Source organism: Manacus candei, unplaced genomic scaffold (genome assembly GCF_025592945.1).
Source record: "Manacus candei isolate 608988 ecotype Guabito, Panama unplaced genomic scaffold, ASM2559294v1 h1tg000028l, whole genome shotgun sequence".
NCBI lineage: Eukaryota > Metazoa > Chordata > Aves > Passeriformes > Pipridae > Manacus > Manacus candei.
In genome coordinates, this window is record NW_026138076.1 from 14,175,885 (window position 1) to 14,189,383 (window position 13,499).

A 13,499-nucleotide genomic window follows, 5' to 3' on the forward strand; every position below is an offset into this window, starting at 1 on the left:
AAGATCTGTCATTTTTTCACCTATCAGTGTTAAAAAATGTTTTTGTGACATTGGGTACATAGTAGTTCTCTTGTCTTTAGGCTTATTCAAATATCAGAACTTAATATCACAGAGTCAAAAACTATTTTAGGGCCTCTTGAGATGTTCCTAAAATTCATGCTTACATGTGTGGGGGCTGCACAATACACATTTCATTTTATTTTACTTTTTTAACTTCACACCACTTGTAGTCTGGTTCCAAAGAATTATTGTCTGTTTGCAGCTGGAGTGCATTACATGATTCCTGGAGTCCATCTTCTACTTTAGTTTTATTTAAAAAATGGTGAACAATTCAGTTTCTAGTTTTTCAGAAGGCTTCACCACACAGATGAGCACAGTAAATGGGACACCTGCTTAAATTACATTAAAAGTTCTGTTTCTAAGACTGTTTAGGTAAACACGATACATCTTTTCAGATGTACCTTCACGTTTGCAGAGTCAATCAAAAAACAATTTTAATCTGCTATGCACAGTTTGTTAGTCTGATTTATACATTCCTATAGGAGGATTTCCTTCTAGGATAAGAAACTGAGTTTTGCAGAATGGGTCTGTGGTTTCTCAGTTATCCACATTTCTTGTTCATATAACATAAATATGTTCTTCACTATACCGTTACCTGTGGCACTGATGATGAAGCAACTGGATAGGAAATGTCTAGTGTGAAGGTTAAGTCCTAAAAGTCATTAAAAAACATTGTGTCAGTGATAGAATAGCCTCTTTACTAGCAACGAGGTACTTTATTTTCTTACCTTTATTTCAGGCAGTGTGAAAATTGGGTTTTTGAGTTCAAGTTAAAAGGTACAAAAGTTCTTTGAATTAAATTATTCTTTTGTTGATAGCATCCAAACTGATGTATGGCTGAAAGAAATATGTACCAGAAAGAGTTTAGTTACTATTCAGGGGTGAAAGACATTCCTTCCTTAAGTGTTAACTTATATTTCATAATTTTTTCAATGGGCTGTAGTTAGTTCAATGAGAAGAAAAGATCTGCAGCAAGTAGCTAGTATCCCAGATTACAGATCAAATCTGATTAGCTCAGAGTAATTACTTTAAAATCTTTTTTGAGCTTTATCAGAGTTTTCATTTGAATTTGACTAGCTATTATTCATAAATGGGAAAAAAAAATTATTCTTCTTGTTAGCTTCTACATAGGTTGTCAGTAGTGCTCACTGTAATGCTTTTGCAAGTCTTACAGAATAATAAGCAACATCACCTTTCTTCCTTCCTACCCCTATTATCTGAAAATAAATATCAGGAAACATTTTGTGCATTCCTTTTATTTACATATGGCATAAAAAAAATTAGTTAATTTTTTTTTAATCTTAAATGTTAAATATTTCTCATACTCTTGTCCTCAATGTGATTGGCCACCTGTAAGCATCTCTTGCCATTTGAGATGACACAAAACATCTCATGTCCTATCAAGCTTCTAATTCAAACATCTGAATTTTCCACAGGTGATATATACAGTCCAGTCACTGAAGATTGGCCTGCTATTGTAAGGCATCTAAGATACAATTGGATGCTAATGACCAACATGAATAAAATGAAAAAATGAATTAATGAATAAAAGCCTTAGTGATCAATGCAGACCTGGTGGCCAGCAACTATGTGTCTGTAAGACTCTAGGCCCCCAGCTGCAAGCTCACTGAAGGGGGTTTACTTTAAATATATACAAGGCTCCAACAATATCTGCCCTCTGGGTATATTAGAAGAGCTTTCAGTTCTTTTAACACTTTAGAAGAAAGCACAAAGGAGAAGCACACCTTTTTCAGGAGGTACTTCCACTGGTAAACTTTAGAAAATAAGGGAACTTCTCAAAAGTTTAAAGGGTAACATTCAACCAGAATAAAGCATTCCACAAAGCACTGACTTAGCACATGCTAACCCATGCAACAGCAAAATTCAACCCATCCAGTCTCAAGCTACCCAAAATATTAAGAAAGGAGAAGAATTAAAGAAAGACAGAGTATGGTGGGTTGACCTTGGCTGGACACAAGGTGCCCATCCAGCTGCTCTATCACTCCCCTTCCCAGCTGGTCATGGGAGAGAGTAAGATGGAAAACAACTCATGGGTATGGATAAGGCAGTTTGTTAAAGCAGAAGCCAGGCGGAAGCTTACGCGCGCAAAAGTGAAGTGAACGATAAGACGGTTTATTCTCTGTTTCCCATGAGCAGCGATGGTTGGCCACCTCCGAGAAGCAGGGCCTCAGCACGTGTAATGGTTCCTCAGTAGGCAACTACTGGAGACAGTGAATGCCTGCCTTCCTGCTCCTTGCCTTCTTTTTTATCTGAGCTGGCGGCATATGGTATGGAATATCCCTTTGGTTAGCACAGGTCAGCTGGCTGACTTGTGTCCCCTCCCAGGATCTTGGCCTCGACTGAGAAAGGAATGTTACAGCACTGATGCTGTGCTCAGCAGTAGCAAAAACACCTGTGTGTTATCAACACTCTTCTAGCTGCCAATGCAAAGCACAGGATTGTGAGGAATACTATGGGGAAATGAGCTCCAGCTCAGCCAGACCCAGTACACAAAGAGAATTATAGCTACCACCCCTAGATCCAGATCCTAGATCCAGCCCAACTACAGTAGTCCATAGGATGGAGAGCTTGAACAAGCATGGAGAACACATGTTGCTGCTTTTGTTTCCTTTGGCCCCCTGTGGCCACACCCCCTGCTCCCAGGCAGGATTTGGGGCCCACTGACCACTCCAGAGCTCTGGGGCGGGATGGGTGGTAATGATCCCTCTGTGTTAGCCATTCTGGGGCTGGTTTAGGGAGAAAAGGGGATGTGGTATCCAGCAATGCTCCCAGGCTGGTTTTGACTGACAGCTACTCTGGGGTTGTCCAAGAAGACTTGTAGGGACTGGGGTATGGGATAGGGCATCACCTTTCCTTTCAACCCGTCCATTCTACCTCCCCCTCCCCTCTTTCCACTCTAGTTGGTCTGATCCAATAATTAATATAATAATCCAGTGTTTCACAGCGTTAAGGTAAAACTAGAATTTTATTTTTTTCTTTTAATCTACCACACTACATAGAAATTGAACCTACAACCTTTAGTTGAATATAATCCTCATCATATTGTGAATACAAATAATTTTGTCTATGTTCTTTACCCCATTTTATTGACATGGGTCAGAGCAATCCCAGATATGAGTACAGACTCATAGAAGAAGTCATTGAGAGTAGCCCTGCAGAGAAGGACTTGGGGATGAGAGGCTGGACATGAACTAGCAATGTGGGTTTGCAGCCCAGAAGGCCGTCTGCATCCTGAGCTGCATGAACAGAAGTGTGACCAGCAGGTCAAGGGAGGTGATCCTGGCCCTCTCTGCAGCCCTTGTGAGACCCCATCTGGAGTGCCGTGTCCAGCTCTGCGGTCCCCAGCACAGGACAGATGTGGACCTATTTGAACAGGTTCAGAGGAGGGCCAGGATGGTGCTCAAGGGCTGGAACACTTCTTCTATGAAGACAAGCTGAGAGAGTTGGGATTGTTCAGCACAGAGAAGAGAGGGCTCTGGGGAGCCTTATTAAGGCTTTCCAGTACTTAAAAGGGGAATATAACAATAGAGAGTGACCTTTTTACACAGGTAGATGGTGATAGAACAAGGAAGAATTGTTTTAAACTAAAAAGGGGAGATTTAAATTAGATGTTAAGAAGAAATTCTTTACTGCAAGGGTTGTGAGGCACTGGTACAGGTTGCCCAGAGAAGTTGTGGGTGTTCCATGCCTGAAGATATTCAAGGCTAGGTTGGATAGGACTTTGAGCAGTCTGGACTAGTTGAGTGTGTCCCTGCCCATGGCAAATGGGTTGGAACTGGATGATCTTTGAGGTCTCCTCCAAATATTCTGTAATTGTATGATTCCATGACATCAGTGGATGTACTTTGAGGCTACACCTCTATTCACAGAAAGAAAATTTGGAACTCTCCACCATCTAATAAGATACTGCCTTGGCTTTTACTGTGTAATTTAGTGCTTTCAGTTGTCAGGTACAAACATTTCCTATGGATATTTTTTAAGTATATACATCAAGAACTTATTGCAGTATTAAGCAAATACAAAGCCTGTTACTTTTTCAGAATAATTTGATGTTTGCAAAAGGACACTAATAGCCATGATATTTGATTCCATAAGTGTTAAGCAACTGCACAAGGAATGAGAGATATAATTCCATTAAAAATTAATGGTAAAGAAGAAATATTTTTTCTTTGTTTCCTAAACCCAAGTTTTTCAATTTTTGGGAAAGATCTACATCTTTGTTGTTGTTTCTGTGACAATTAACAAAAAAAGAATGCGGATCACTATTATATTTATTTTTTGAGTCATTTCAAATTCTACATTGAAATGAAATTGATATACAAAATTAACCAAAATAATATATATGATTTCAAGGAAGGCAAAAAAAGAGCTTCACAACTTTTAGAATATTTTTTTGTAAGTTTACCTTTGAGAACTCCTTTAATCAATTTCTCTGCTCCTGACACAACATCTTTGGAAGAAATAAAAAAGAAATTCAAACAATTTTTCCCATAAGACCAAGTACCCTAAGAAAAATTATTAATAAAATCCATATTTACTTTTACTTCTCTTTCTGGGCAATAAAATAGGGGTTTTTGTTCTTTATATAGAAGCACTTATATTATTATTTCTTACAGAAATAAGATTTGCCTGGTGAAAACCATATCAGATAAGACAGAATATTTTTCTGTACTGCTAGTTTTCAAGCCACAGTGATAGGTACTTCACACACAACTGGCTAAAAAGAGTTGAAACTACCAAAGAGTATGTTCAATGTCTCCTGTTGATGTAAGTTTTCTTACATCTGATAACACTGTTAGGATATCAGTTTCCACCTGTTGAGGGTTTGCACAATATTCACCCATCTTTCAGTACCACATGAGCAGACTTTAGAGCTTTTCCTGAGCTCTTGTGAGATTAGAGTCCAGTCACAGGAGATTCACTCATTTCGAACAGTAAAACAGGTCAGAGTGTAACTATTTTGTCTGGATAATGTGCTGAGGATTCATCTACCATTGCTTAGTTTATTCCTTTGATATGCATCATTGTATTGTACTGTATTTTCTTTCTCGAAAAAAGTTACATTTATTTTATGACCTTTGGAAATGTGGCATTAATAATAGTTGAAATGGTGACACCAAAATATAATAATGGTTGGATTACTGTTAAAATTTCATTTATTTTTAGTTCCTTTCTTCTAGAACTATTAAAATCTTGTGTGCATAGACTTTGCATAAATGAAAGTTAAGCTGCCAGCAGTGATTGTCATCATAATGTGACTATAAATACTATCAGGTGCATTTGTGATTTATTTATATATTTTTTTAAAATAAGCAACCCTCACCATTTTCAAAACAGAGCTCTTAACATTAAGTTGCAAAGAATTCAAGTAACTGTGTGAGCAAAAAATATTTTGAAAATATGTTTGTCAAAAAGGGCTTGTAGAGCTTGGATTTCCTCACTTCCTACTTATATGTTATTCAAGAAATTATAGAAGTTATCTATCAAGGTATTATTTTAACCATAATGTTATTGAAGCCATATAGAAGTTCTATAAACTATTTTCAATTGGCTAGTTTTGCTGTCACATTGAATATAATTTCAAATAAGGTACCTTTTAAGACATATTCTTTATTAAATTATTAAGTATGAGTTCTGAATCTTAGCACACTGTTTGTATTCTTTTGAATGCTTATAAAACGTGACTTAAAATCACAGTACAAAACAGAAAAAGACCTAAAAGCAAACTAAATCAGAGCAATGATGGTCTAGAAGAGGTGGCTTACATAGAACCACATGGTCAGATAAGAGATGTCCCACATCTCAAAGCAAAGTCTTTACAAAGAGAACTCAAGTCTTAGAATATCCTGAATTGGAAGGGACCCACAAAAATTATCTAACTCCAACTCCTGGTTCTGCACAGGACAACCCCAAGAATCACACCATGTGGTTTAGAGTGTTGTCCAAATGCTCCTTAAACTCTGGCAGACTTGGTGCTGTGATCACTTTCCTGGGCAGCCTGTTCTGTTGCAAAGCAGTTTAAATTTAGTAGTAGAATGGCTAAGGCTTAAGTAAAAGGGTAGGCCTAGAAAGCAACACATTACAGTAGTGAGTTAAGCAGCAGCCTTGTTCGTGGGAATAGAATGTACTGAAGAAGTAGAAACAATAATCAAAAGATGTAGTCAAGCATGTACGTAACGATTTGTACCTTAGATGTGGTAAGGGTCTGTTAAACAGTTTCTAGGGGGGTAGGACAACCTAAGCAGATTTATGATTAAAGTAGATGATTGTTAATTGTTATAAACTACTGCACCTGGGTTGCTATAGAAACTGTAATTGTTTTAGCCGTGAGAATACATGTAAACTTGTTTGTGTATAAAAGTTGAACTGAGAACGAGGGTCGTCGGAATCCTGACTTGGGGCGTTAGCCCGCAGGTTCCCGGGGCCCCGAATAAAGCACCCATAAACCGGCACTCTGTTGGTTTGTGTCTTTGTTTACGGGCAACAGTTTTGGCGACCCAGATGGGACTCCGGGGGTAGCTGGGCGGCTCACGAGCTGATCTACTCCATGCCGGCAACCAGGTGATTTCTGGGGAGACATCGACCCGTGCCCGACCCGCGCCCGCCGGACAACCCTCTAGGTAAGCCCGAAGGTGCTTTATTCTTTTAGGTTTGTTGGTTGGGAGCCTGCCTATAAGACGGGATAGTGAGTGTCCCGCTGGGTTGGGCTAAAGGTACCTTGGTTGGGAAGCCTAGGCGCTGGTCGTAAGACGCGGCGAAAGCTGCGCAGTACCAGCACTCGCCTCTCAGAGGGAGAATCGGCGAGTTGGTTTTGGTTTTGGTTTTGTTCTGGTTTATATTGTTGTGTTATCGTGCTGGTCGTTAAAAGTATTGTTTTGTGTTGTTGTGTTATTGTGAATTTGATGAATTTAGATTGTGGTGTGTGTGTGAGCCAGTAGCAAGCATGATGTCATTTAAAACCTTTAGAGCACTATCCTGCACAGAAAAAGATATCCCTAGCGATTCTCCGCTTGGTTGCTTGTTAAAACATTGGAAGGAAGGAAATTTTGGACAAGAGTTAAGCAAGAAACAGTTGATTGATTATTGTAATAATGTATGGCCTCAATATGAAACAGGAGGAATGCTGTGGCCCAGAAATGGATCACTGACTCTGGAAATTATAACCCCTTTGATGCGATATTTACGAGAGAATGAGAAGTGGGATGAAATACCATATCTGGATTTGTTTTATTATTTAGAACAAAACACTGAATGGCAAAAGGAATGTGGTATCTTAGTGTTGAAAGAACTGGAACTGGAGGATGATAAATGTAAGAAATGTCAAGAGCGGAGTATAAAGATATTGAAAGGATTGGATGATAAACATGAGCGGAAAATACGGTTTTCAGAACCAGAGGAGGATGTGTCTTTGTTAGTCTCCCCCGGAGTAACTCCAAGTGCGCCCCCGAGAAATAGTCTCCCTTCACGTGCAAGGGCACAATCACACACCATGCCCCCGTTAGAATCATCCTCGGATGAGGAAGAAACAGGGGGGTGGGAATGTGACAGAACTCCTCTAGCAGAACGGACTCGGAGAGGGCGAAGGGAGAGGGAAAGAAGACGGGGAGGGGGGAGGGAGACAGACGTTTCGCTCTCACCCCCTAGATTGATGGCTCCCTTGCGAGAAGCGGTTGGAGCAGGCAGGGGAAAAATCATGATAAAAGTTCCTTTTTCGCCTAATGATTTACTAATTTGGAAACAGTCAGCTGGGACATATAGAGAAAATCCTGAGCGGGTGGCTCGTGTTATAAAAATGGTTATAAAAACACAAGACCCGGACTGGAATGATTTACAGGTATTAATAGATACAATTTTAGATTCAACAGAAAAAGAAATGGTATTAAAGGTGATGGTGGAGAGAGCAAAGGAAAGGATTCGTACCCTGCCTCGGGCAGCGCGGGGGACGGTAAATGATTTTGTACCGCGGGAGGATCCCGATTGGGACGCTAATAACCCCGCAGATTATAAAAAGTTAAAAATTTACCAGGAATTATTGGTAGAGGGAATACGATGTGGCATTCCAAAAACGTTGAATTGGTCTAAGTTATACTCAGTAATGCAAGATAAGACTGAGTCCCCTTCTGCCTTTTTAGAAAGGCTAAAGGAAACAGCTAGGAGGTATACAGACTTAGATGTTGAAGACGAGTCTGGAAAATTACAATTAGCATTGATCTTTATGGGACAATCACAAGAATATATTAGAAAGAAATTTCAAAAACTGGAAGGGAGAGAAACAAGAGATTTAGAGAAATTGTTAGAAGTGGCTTGGAAAGCATATAACAATCGGGAAAAGGAAAGTACTAAGAAACAACAAGCGAGCTTGTTGGCGCTTTTACAAGCTTCAGGAGAGAACAATGGGGCCGGTGGCCATAGAGGAAGAAGTCGTGGTAATAGGGGAAGGGGTGGAATGGGTAGAGGATTTAACAATCAGTCGGGATTTGGAAATCAATACGGGGGAGGACGTGGTAGAGTAGGACCAAATCAGTGTGCTCTTTGTAAAGGACAAGGACATTGGAAAAACGAATGCCCATTAAATGCTGGAAATGGAATGAATCCTTGGAATCCTCAAAGCTTTGTGAATCCACAAAACCCTGTTGGTATGGGCACGCCACAGGGTGTCGCCCAAGCATTTATGTTAGGGAGTTGTGGAAGACAGAGTCGGCTAGATTCAGACTAAAAGGTTGTTTTGCAAGTAGAGGGGGAGCCGACGGAATTTAGAATAGATACTGGAGCTAGTTTTTCGGCAATGAATGAATTGATGGGGCCATTAAGTGATTTAACCGTACAAGTAGTGGGAGTTTCAGGACAAATAGAGGAAAGAACATTTCTGCGACCTCTAGATATCAAATTTAAGGGAAGAGAATTAGATCATCAATTTCTGTACATGCCTAACAGTCCTGAATGTTTATTAGGAAGGGATTTGCTTTCAGCCTTGCAAGCTAAAATTATATTTGAAAAAGGGAGAGTCAAGATAGAAATTCCAGAAGAAAATTTAGAAAAAATTTTTGTGAAAGAAGTGGAAAAGGAAGAAATACCCCAAGAGATTGAACAGGCTGTTGTACCCTGGGTTTGGGAAACAGGGGTTCCTGGGAAATCTAAAGCAGCCACCCCAGTTAGAATAGAATTAAAAGAAGGAGCACAACCTGTCAGAGTTAGGCAATACCCAATTAGTTTAGAAGCAAGAAAGGGAATAGCCCCTATGATTTCACAGTTCCTAACTCTAGGAATATTACAAGAATGTGAATCAGAATTTAACACCCCCATATTTCCGATAAAAAAACCAAATGGAAAATATAGATTAGTACAAGATTTGAGAGCAGTAAATCTTATTACAAAAGATATTCACCCGGTTGTAGCAAATCCTTATACCTTGCTAACATCTGTGTCTGAGAAGTTTCAGTGGTTTACTGTGGTTGATTTGAAAGATGCTTTCTTCTGCATACCACTGGCACGAGAAAGTTGGAAAATCTTTGCCTTTGAATGGGAAAGTCCGGAGACAGGACGAAAGAGACAGCTCGCTTGGACTCGATTACCACAAGGATTCAAATGCTCACCCACGATATTTGGTAATCAGTTAGCAAAGGAACTGGAGGAATGGAAGACTACTCAGGTAAAAGAATCTCCTTTTTCATATATAATACTGCAATATGTAGATGACATTTTCTTAGGAGCTACAGAACAGGGACTTTGTCGTCAGTTAACTATTGAACTGTTAAACATGCTGGGCCAAGCAGGCTACCGAGTCTCAAAAGAAAAAGCACAATTAGTAAAACGGAAAGTTATCTATCTGGGATGTGAAATTTCCCAAGGAGTCCGGCGCCTGGGAACAAATAGAATTCAAGCAATATGTGCTATACCTGTGCCTAGAAATAATCAAGAACTGAGATCTTTTCTAGGAATGGTCGGATGGTGCAGGCTGTGGATTCCTAACTTCGGACTGACTGCTCGACCACTGTATGAAGCAGCAAAGGAGTCCAAGCTAACCTGGGGGACAGAGCAAGAAAAAGCATTCCAGGAACTGAAGAAAGCCCTCCAGGAAGCACCTGCCCTGGGACTACCGGACCCAACTAAGGAATTTCAGCTCTATGTTTGTGAGAGACAGCGAATGGCCTTAGGAGTCCTCACTCAGCGTCTAGGATCCTGGAAGAGACCGGTTGGGTACTTCTCCAAACGGCTAGACGCAGTAAGTGGGGGATGGCCGGGGTGTCTCAGAGCTGTGGCAGCGACGGTCATTTTAATACAGGAAGCACGCAAATTGACTCTGGGAAAACACATGATAGTGTATGTGCCCCACATGGTCATAGCAGTTCTAGAGCAAAAAGGGGGGCATTGGCTCTCCTCCAGCCGCATGTTGCAATACCAGGCTTTGTTGAGAGAACAAGATGATGTTGAACTGAAAATTACTAACCATCTCAACCCAGCAGAATTCCTTAGGTCTACACAGGAAGAAGGCACCCTGGAGCATGACTGTGTAGAGACCATTGAACAAGTCTACGCGAGCAGAAGAGACTTGAAGGACGAACCACTGACAGATCCTGACTGGGAGCTGTACACCGACGGATCTAGTTTTGTGGAAAACGGCACCAGGTACGCTGGGTATGCAGTAGTCACTTTACAACAAGTGATAGAAGCGACTGCACTACCCCCAGGTACGTCTGCACAAAAAGCCGAAATATGGGCATTGGTGAGAGCTTTAATATTAAGCCAAGGAAGGAGAGTTAACATATGGACTGACTCCAAATATGCTTTTGGGGTAGTTCATGTTCACGGAGCACTCTGGAAGGAGAGAGGACTTCTTACTTCTCAGGGGACAACGATTAAACATCGGGAAGAAATTTTACAATTGCTAGAGGCAATACATAAGCCCTCAGCAGTGGCAATAATGCATGTCAGAGGACACCAGGCTGATCCAGGACGAGAGTTTCAGGGAAATCGATACGCTGACCAAGCAGCCAGGAGGGCTGCGAGAGAGGTATGGACTCAAATGGTTCTTTTACCAACCCGGAATAATCCAGCAATAGCATTCATGGAAGAGAAACCGCATTATTCACCTGAAGATGAGAAATTAGCTGTGATGATGGAAGCGAAGAAAAATATCAGGGGGTGGTATATCACTCCTACGAGACAGGTAATTTTACCAGTCAGAATAATGAAAGCAGTGCTTGAAATAGAACACAACAAGTGCCACTGGGGTGCAGAAGCATTAGTGAAATTCTTGAAAAACGAAATTTTCTCAAACCAGATGTTAACACTAGCTAAAAGGGTGAATGCAATGTGTCCTATGTGTATAAAGAATAATCCAGTAGTCAGGAAGCAAGTACAAATGGGAAAACTACAAGTAGGACAGTTACCAGGAGACTATTGGCAAGTAGATTTTTCTGAGTTGCCTAAGGCCCAAACTTTTAAATATCTGCTAGTGTATGTTTGTACCTTCTCAGGGTGGCCAGAAGCTTTTCCATGCAGGACCAATCAGGCAAAAGAAGTAGTGAAAACCCTTCTGAAGGAAATCATCCCAAGATTTGGAGTTCCCCTAGGGTTGTCCTCTGATCGAGGACCGCACTTTACAGCAGGGATAGTCCGAGATGTGTCAGCTGTATTAGGGATAACATGGAATCTCCATACACCATGGAGACCGCAGTCTAGTGGACAAGTAGAAAGAATGAATCAGACATTAAAAGGTCAATTGAAGAAGATCTGTCAGGAAGCCAAAATCCAGTGGCCCCAAGCAGTACCCCTCGCTCGGCTGAGAGTTAGGATTAAACCAAGGGAAAGAATAGGAGTAAGTCCATACGAAATATTGTATGGCAAGCCCTATCATGCGGCTACTTACCAAGGGGATCCTCATGTAGTGGGTGATCAGGCAGTATTTAACTATGTGTTATCTTTGAATAAGACCCTCACAGCCCTCAGAGGAGCGCTGCAGTGGAATCGGCCTCTGCCCCTGGAGAATCCGGTTCATGACATTTCTCCAGGAGACCAAGTCTATGTGAAAAACTGGTCAGTGGAACCATTAAAGGGAACATGGGACGGTCCTCGCCAGGTGATAATGACCACTTATACGGCGGTGAAAGTCGAGGGAATCGACAATTGGATCCATTACACCCGAGTCAAGAAGGTTCCAGTCTCATGGTCGGTAGAACCTCACTCACCTACAAAGATGGTATTTCGAGCCAACAATTGAAGATTGTGGTATTCTTGGGGTTGATAAGTTTAGCAGAGACCATCGTGAGAATTGAGACCCCAGATCCTTATTTGTTTGTACCAGAACACACTGATGTAAACTTAACTTGTCTGTTTTCAGATGACCAGGGAGCTGAATTAAGAGATGTCCACGTCAAGTGGAGACGGAGGGATCAAGATCGAATCATAACAGAAGGAGTGACAACAGTTTGGGATGCGACACAACAAAAGGGTTATACCGTCCTGCAGGTACCTGAGGTGTCTAAAACCGTAGAAGGGACATACATGTGTGTAGTTTGGATTCAAAGGAGTTTTGATTATGGGGATGTAGAAATACACATGATAAACACAACTCGGGAAATAATGACTAAGGTACAAGTTATACCCCCTAGGAAAACTCGACATGTGAGAGATCTGCAGATTCCGAATAGAGAGATAGAACAGGAAAATTTAATTGTGGGCCTAATTCGAGATTTTGGGAAAGTACAAAACGTTACCAAAATTACTGCATGTCTCCCTATGCCTCATGCAGCAGGAGACCCAATTCCATGGGGAATAATTCCAGTGCCGGAAATACCCAAAATGTTTAAGAATATTACAAGGAATTGCAAATTTGTAACCATCACATGGAGCGAAACGGTAGATGTATGTTTATTAAGTGACAAAATGATGAAGAAGCAATGTGAACAGATGCCGGGATATTTCCGATGGGTAGTAATTGGGACATGGGTAACAAGTGAAACAATTAATGAATTAAAAGGATACTGTTTAGTTACAAATTCAACACACCCATGCTCTAAAGTTCCGGCTTCAGTAAAACGAGAAAAACAAGAAGAGGTCTGTCAAAATATTACCAGTTCTACAACCATGGAAGAATGGCAAACAATTTGGGGACCCAGCCTGCTAGAGACATATAGTTATATTGGAAAGGTACAGTGGTGCATTCACTGGAAGGGGAAAAAGAATCAAACTTATTCTACAGGAAATAGAGGGAATCATAATTGGAGGACAGAAACACATACAAAAGAGGATTGGAATTGTACCCGAATATACACATGTGATACCCCAGACGATGAAATAGGCTTAATGCCAGTCAAAACACTCCTGCAGTTAGGATGTGAGTGTCGAGGATATAACCATACTATTAAAGGACATGTGAAAAACATTGATTGTCACACTACCACAGTTAGAAGTCCCGG